General features: G+C 43.5%; 1 protein-coding gene across 1 annotated transcript in view; it reads left to right on the top strand.

The window, feature by feature from the left end:
• The window catches only part of LOC128684494 (platelet glycoprotein V), a 623615-nt gene that overhangs the window by 39511 nt on the left and 576604 nt on the right, over positions 1-7500 (top strand). The window contains exon 2 of the mRNA XM_053770694.2: positions 5843-7359. The gene's annotated coding sequence lies outside the window, so the exon portion shown is untranslated. The remainder of the gene's footprint in view (positions 1-5842; positions 7360-7500) is intronic.

The following is a 7500-nucleotide window of genomic DNA, read 5'->3' as shown; positions in this document are numbered from 1 at the left end:
AGTTTTGATGGAGCTGCAGAACTTTGACACACAGGAGAGCTGGAGAAACAGCGTTGAGAGAGTTTCAGAGCTGTGTGACACAGAGAAGAGCTGGAGAAACAGCGTTGAGAGAGCTTCAGAGCTGTGTGTCACAGAGGAGAGCTGGAGAAACAGCGTTGAGAGAGTTTCAGAGCTGTGTGACACAGAGAAGAGCTGGAGAAACAACGTTGAGAGAGCTTCAGAGCTGTGTAACACAGAGGAGAGCTGGAGAAACAGCGTTGAGAGAGTTTCAGAGTTGTGTGTCACAGAGGAGAGCTGGAGAAACAACGTTGAGAGTTTCAGAGCTGTGTGACACAGGAGAGCCGGAGAAACAGCGTTGAGAGAGTTTCAGAGCTGTGTCTACCGAAGCTGGAGAAATGCAACGCTTGAGGTTTCAGTTTGGAGTCAGTGCAGGTGACACAGGAGAGCCGGAGAAACAGCGTTGAGAGAGTTTCAGAGCTGTGTGACACAAATGTGTTTAGTTTACGTAGATTGTATTCTTTTACCAGCCTCATGACATGGTAACGGAGATCTGACTGGGAGAGCAAGGCCATCAGAGGCCAGGGTAGCGGACCTCTGTCAGAACCAGTCCACCAGACAGAATATCGAGCCTCTGCCCATCAGAAGCAAACTACCAAGCAGACAGTCGTGCCCATCAGAACGGTCTGAGAGGAGTGTATACGGAAGAGTTAATTACGAGAAAAAATGAGAGCGAGGGAAATTGCTTCTATTCACCCTCAGCCGTTCTGAAGATGTGTTATTATCTCTCTCTGTCTCTCTCATCTCTTCTTCCACCTCTCTTCCAGCTTTCCCACTCTGATTCTCTCTCTCTCTCTCTCTCTCTCTCTCTCTCTCTCTCTCTCTCTCTCTCTCTCTCTCTCTCTCTCTCTCTCTCTCTCTCTCTCTCTCTCTCTCTCTCTCTCTCTCTCTCTCTCTCTCTCTCTCTCTCTCTCTCTCTCTCTCTCTCTCTCTCTCTCTCTCTCTCTCTCTCTCTCTCTCTCTCTCTCTCTCTCTCTCTCTCTCTCTCTCTCTCTCTCTCTTTTTTACACAGGGTTTGACAAGGTTAGGTTAGGGATCCCTAGCTTTATTGACAAGCTATTTACAGGTTAAGGATTAGAACATAAGAACATAAGAATATAGGAACACTGCAGAAGGCCTACTGGCCCATGCGAGGCAGGTCCTTATCAAAACGACCTCTGATAAATTAGACACATGTGCAACTCTTGGGTATCTTTATTGAGGAAACGTTTCGCCACACAGTGGCTTCATCAGTCCATACAAAGGAGAATCTTGAAGAATAGGAGGAGAATGAGGTAATCAGTCCCTCAACCTTGAGTCGATGTGGTCAGTCCATCAATCTTGAATAGAATACGTATTCTATTCAAGATTGATGGACTGACCACATCGACTCAAGGTTGAGGGACTGATTACCTCATTCTCCTCCTATTCTTCAAGATTCTCCTTTGTATGGACTGATGAAGCCACTGTGTGGCGAAACGTTTCCTCAATAAAGATACCCAAGAGTTGCACATGTGTCTAATTTATCAACATGTCGGTTCTCTGAACCATTCATCTAAAAACGACCTCTACCTAAAGCTACCCAAGAAATAACTCCCGTACCCAATGACACCATTCAAACCCAGCCCTCCCACTCATATATTTGTCCAGTCTCTTCTTAAAGCTACCCAAGGTCCTAGCCTCTATCACCCCACTGGGAAGACTGTTCCACCCATCTACAACTCTGTTAGAAAACCAGTACTTACCTATGTCCTTTCTAAATCTAAATTTATCCAACTTAAATCCATTATTTCTGGTTCTTACCTGGTTCGACACCCTCAGTACTTTATTAATATCTCCCTTGTTTATGCCCGTCATCCACTTATACACTTCAATGATATCTCCCCTCATTCTACGCCTCTCCAGAGAGTGGAGATTTAAGGCTATCATCATACGAGAGATTCCTTACACAGTAAATCATTTTAGTCATTCTTCTCTGTATGTTCTCTAATGGGTCTATATCCATCCTGTAGTAAGGAGACCAAAACTGAGCAGCATAATCTAAATGAGGCCTCACTAGTGATGTATAGAGCTGTAAAATAACTTTTGGACTTCTGTTATTTATACTTCTTGAGATAAATCCAAGTAATCTGTTGGCCTTGTTGCGCATCTTTTGGCCTTGATTCGTAATTTTATTGGCAAGCTAAGAGCTGTTACCTACCTCAGCTCATTTGAAAGCATTTTTATTGTTATGAGACATATAAGTAGGGAATAGGATGAAGTTGGAGCCATCTGTAGGCCAGCATTTTCATTTGATCAACTGACTTTATCTCGTTGACATCATTATGCTGTACGAATGTGTTCCATACTCGAGTCATCCTGGGTATATAGGATCTCAGATGGAGTGATGTTCTGGAGAAGGGTACAGCCAGAGTGAAGTTGCTGCTTTCTGCCCGTCTTGTGGCATAAAAGCTTGTTTCACGCTGTCCTCGAAGTGGATCCAAGTGTGGTACTTTGACAATATTGGCCTTGTACATAACAATAAGGCCACCCACATCTCTCCTGTGTTGAAGGCTCTGCTGAAATGACAGGTCTATCCAGGATGGGTCCAGGCGAGAGATGAGACGTCTTGCTCTGTTCTCTACTCTGTCAAGCAGTCGCACATAAGAGGGAGGGGGGGGTAGGCAAACCAAGAAAGTGGAGCATACTCAAAGTGTGAGCGTACTTGTGCCTCGTACAGAATCTTGCAACCCCTACTGTCAAGCAGATGCGAGATACGGCGAAGTGCTGTAAGCTTCCTGGCTGCCTTGTTTACAAGATTTACAACATGGTTCTTCATGGTTAGTTTGGAGTCAGATTTCACCCCAAGGATATCAACTTCTTCTCCAGGTGCCAACACCCTCCCATTCATCCTTACTACTGCACCAGCATTACCATCATGGTGCCTAGAGACGACCATCATTTGCGTTTTCTCAGGTGCAAATGTTACTTGCCATCTATTTCCCCAAGCTGATATAGCTCTTAGCTGGTGATTGATGTAGCTTAGAGCAGCTGGCATTTCTTCTCTTGGATAAGTGAATGTCAGTGTACAATCGTCTGCATATGCATGTGATTCTGGGATGAGATGAAGAAGGTCGTTAAAGTAGACATTCCATAACAATGGTCCCAGCACGCTTCCTTGTGGAACACTTGCCCGAATAGGATGTCTTGCTGATTCCGTTCCATTGAGAACTACACTTAGAAATCTACCATGAAGGTAATCACTGAGGAGACATAGCGTAGAGCCTGCAATTCCCAGTGCTTGAAGTTTTGCTAAGAGGCCCTGGTGCCACACCCGGTCGAAAGCACCAGCAATGTCCAGTTCTACCACACAGCTGACTTTGGATTCATCCAGTGACTGGTGCCACTTAGTGGAGAGGTTTAACAACAGATCAGCAGCAGAGGAACCTTTCCTGAAGCCATATTGACGATCACAAAGTAGTGAGCGGTTGTCAAAAAGCTCTGTCATTTGTCTTGAGATTATTGTCTCAAGGATCTTACCAGTGATTGACAGAAGTGACTGATCTGTAGTTGCTGATTTCTGCTCTGCTCTTCTTTTTTGTGAACAGGGACTACATTTGCCTCTTTCCATAGAGAGGGCCATTTACACTGGACTAGGCAGTGCTGAAAGATGCGAGTTAGAGGTGCTGCTAGCTGGTCTGCACATCTTCTCAGCAATCTTGGGCTCAACTTGTCTGGGCCCATAGCCTTTTCTTGGTCAAGCGATTTAAGAAGGAAATGCACCTCCTCCTGCCTTATTGTCACCACTGACAGTTTTGACACAGTTCTTGCATCTAGCCAAGGAGGGTCCCTTGCTGGATCAGGAACTTGCATTTTGGTAGCAAAGTGTTCAGCAAAGAGGTCCGCCTTCTCTTGACTACTAGTAGAGGTGGTCCCATCCTGTCGATTTAGAGGTGGAATGAGTCCATCAGGCAGATAACCTTGTCTGTCCTTGACCAGGGACCACCAGGTTTTGGAGCCTACCTTACCTGATGCTAGCTTTCTTTTAGTGTCCACCTCCCATTTAGCAATGGCCCACTTTTGAACGTCACCCATATGCCTACAAGCTTGCCTGTGCAAGTTCCTGTTATAGGTGGTAGGATGTCTCTTATACCTTCGCCATGCTTTGTACTTAGCAGTAGCAGCCTCTCTACAACGAAAGCCAAACCAAGGCTGATCTGTAGGCTTCGTCACATATTGCCGATGAGGAATGTGTTCTTGTTGTAGATTAAGGATGTGTCCAGTGAAGGCTTTCACTTGGTTGTCAACATCCCCTTGGAGAAGAGCATTCCAATCGGTGGTGGCGAGCTCAGAGCAAAGGGCTGGCCAATTACCTCTTTCCCATAGCCAGGTTGTGCGTGTGGACTCCTCACCTCGTTCTGTAGGGATCTTAAGTGTCGTAAAAACAGCCTTGTGGTTAGACGATCCAACATAGCCGAGGGGTTGACAAGTGACTATGCCTTCTGCCAGATCACTCACTACTGGGTCAAGGGAGGAGCCAGAGATGTGAGTAGGGAAATCAACAAAGTTTCTCTCTCTCTCTCTCTCTCTCTCTCTCTCTCTCTCTCTCTCTCTCTCTCTCTCTCTCTGTCTCTCTCTCCCTCTCCCTCTCTCCCTCTCCCTCTCTCTCTCTGTCTCTCTCTCTCTCTCTCTGTCACTCTCTCTCTCTCTCTCTCTCTCTGTCACTCTCTCTCTCTCTCTGTCTCTCTGTCTCTCTCTTCTCTGTCTCTCTGCCCTGTCTCTGTCTCTCTCTCTCTCTCTCTCTCTCTCTCTCTCTCTCTCTCTCTCTCTCTCCCTCCTCTTTCCCAGTTCTTATAAGACAGTAATATGAATAATATAGAACCTGATTTGCATACCAAAGGAGAAACTCACTGGACTGAAACAAGACTAACTAATTCTCACCCAATTGACTTATAATCCTCAGTCATCTGAGAGTTACACGTCCTCAGGGCGGCTCTTATTATAGACTCTTAGCTTGTGTAGCTTGTGTTATTATAGTTACTGTTAACTTGTATTATAGGTACTTTTAGCTTTATTGTAGTTGTTATGATTGCAGTCGCTGTAGTTATAGTTGTGGTTGACGTTGTGATTGTGGTCGTGATGAAATGGTTTTGAAAACCGACAAATTGAAGATTGAGACACTTATGCAACATACGGGAATCTTTACTGAGGAAACGTTTCGCCACACAGTGGCTTCATCTGTCCAATACAAAGCAGAAAGGTGTAAAGAGAGGAGGAGTTTGAGGTAATCAGTCCCTCAGCCTGGAGTCGATGTGTTCAGTCCATCAATCTTGTAGAAAGTACAGCATAGGGCCGTAGATGTGGCTTATATAATGTAGTCAGGTGAGGCGAAGCAGGAGGCGGGGTTGTGATTGTTGTGATCGTGGTTGTGGTTGTGATCGTGGTTGTTATTAAAGATATTAGAATTTGCTATTATTCCTTTTATACTTAATTATGCCATCAATATTGATCACCATCAATATTGATCGCCATCAGTATTGATCACCATCAGTATTGATCACCATCAATACTGACCACCATCAGTATTGATCAGCATCAGTACCGATCACCATCATTATTGATCACCATTAATATTGATCACCATCAATATTGATCACCATCAATATTGATCACCATCAGTATTTATCATCATCAGTATTCATCACCATCAATATTCATCACCATCAATACTGATCACCATCAGTACTCATCACCATTAGTATTGATCACTATCAATATTCATCACCATCAGTATTGATTACTAATACTTTGTATCTCCATGCTTCAGGTTGCTGTCAGGCTTGTGATCCAGGGCGGTGGAGTTAAGGCTGTCAGGTCTTTCACCCTGGCCTATATATGGCTTACACTGTGTGCTCCAGGCCAGACTATCAGGGTTACACAGTGTGGAGATAAAGACACTGTGTGCTCCATGCCAGACTATCCGGGTTACACAGTGTGAAGAAAGGAGTGACTATTTCCCGGTTACAGTGTAGAGACAGTAACTATACAGGTCAGTCGATGTTTGGGAGAAAAAATCATTAATTAAATCCGGGTTGCACTGTGCAGAAATAGTGACTATCAGGGTTATGCGTAGTAAAGATAGCGAGTGATTATATCCGAATTATATTGTGGTGGAGACAAGAGACTATATCAAGGTTATACAGTGTCAAAGTAGAAGTGACTATATCAAGATTACACAGTGTCAAAGAAGAGACTACATCAAGGTTACACAGTGTCAGGGTAGAAGAGACTATATCAAGGTTACACAGTGTCAGGGTAGAAGAGACTATATCAAGGTTACACAGTGTCAGGGTAGAAGAGACTATATCAAGGTTACACAGTGTCAGGGTAGAAGAGACTATATCAAGGTTACACAGTGTCAGGGTAGAAGAAACTATACCAAGGTTACACGGTGTCAAGGTAAAAGAGACTATATTAAGGTTACATAGTGTCAGGGTAGAAGAGACTATATTAAGGTTACACAGTGTCAGGGTAGAAGAAACTATATCAAGGTTACACAGTGTCAGGGTAAAAGAGACTATATTAAGGTTACATAGTGTCAGGGTAGAAGAGACTATATTAAGGTTACACAGTGTCAGGGTAGAAGAGACTATATTAAGGTTACACAGTGTCAGGGTAGAAGAAACTATATCAAGGTTACACAGTGTCAGGGTAAAAGAGACTATATTAAGGTTACATAGTGTCAGGGTAGAAGAGACTATATCAAGGTTACACAGTGTCAGGGTAGAAGAAACTATATCAAGGTTACACAGTGTCAGGGTAAAAGAGACTATATTAAGGTTACATAGTGTCAGGGTAGAAGAGACTATATCAAGGTTACACAGTGTCAAGGTAGAAGAGACTATATCAGAGTTATACAGTGTGAAGACAGCAAGGAGACTGCATCCAGGTTACATTGTGGAGACATAACAAGAGGCTATAACCTGGTTATGTACTGGCTTTACACTGATCTTAAGGTGATTATCTACGGGTGCTACAGTCGAGAGTCTGTATCATGTACACCAACAATTATACAGTAAAAATACAAGAAAATCAGTCGTGAAGATAGCATAAGAGAGATATGATAATTACATTTAAAGTGATTTAAAATATTTAAACGGTTTCTTAAACTTATTGAACAGAAAGAAGAGGGAAAATAAACACTAAAAAATATACTTTGGAAAGAGGAAAGATTAAAGAGAAGAAAGTTGGAAGCAGAGAGAGGACAACAGGAGACTAATGGAGAGTCAGCAACATAAAACAGAGCCAGGAGTACTACTGTTTCTCCCTAGCTTCTGTTAACAGGTAAGGCATACCCTTTTTATTGTTCTTATTAATGTTTAAAATGTATAAACAAAGTGTGTGTAGTCTCCTGTGTGTGTCTGCGGGGGGTTGAACCGTAGCTCTCGGTCAAGTCTTCCGCACCTGTAGTAATTTACACTCAGG

The sequence above is a fragment of the Cherax quadricarinatus genome, chromosome 4 (assembly GCF_038502225.1).
Source record: "Cherax quadricarinatus isolate ZL_2023a chromosome 4, ASM3850222v1, whole genome shotgun sequence".
NCBI lineage: Eukaryota > Metazoa > Arthropoda > Malacostraca > Decapoda > Parastacidae > Cherax > Cherax quadricarinatus.
Note: the sequence above shows the minus strand (reverse complement) of the source record. Positions and strands in the feature narration are given on the sequence as shown.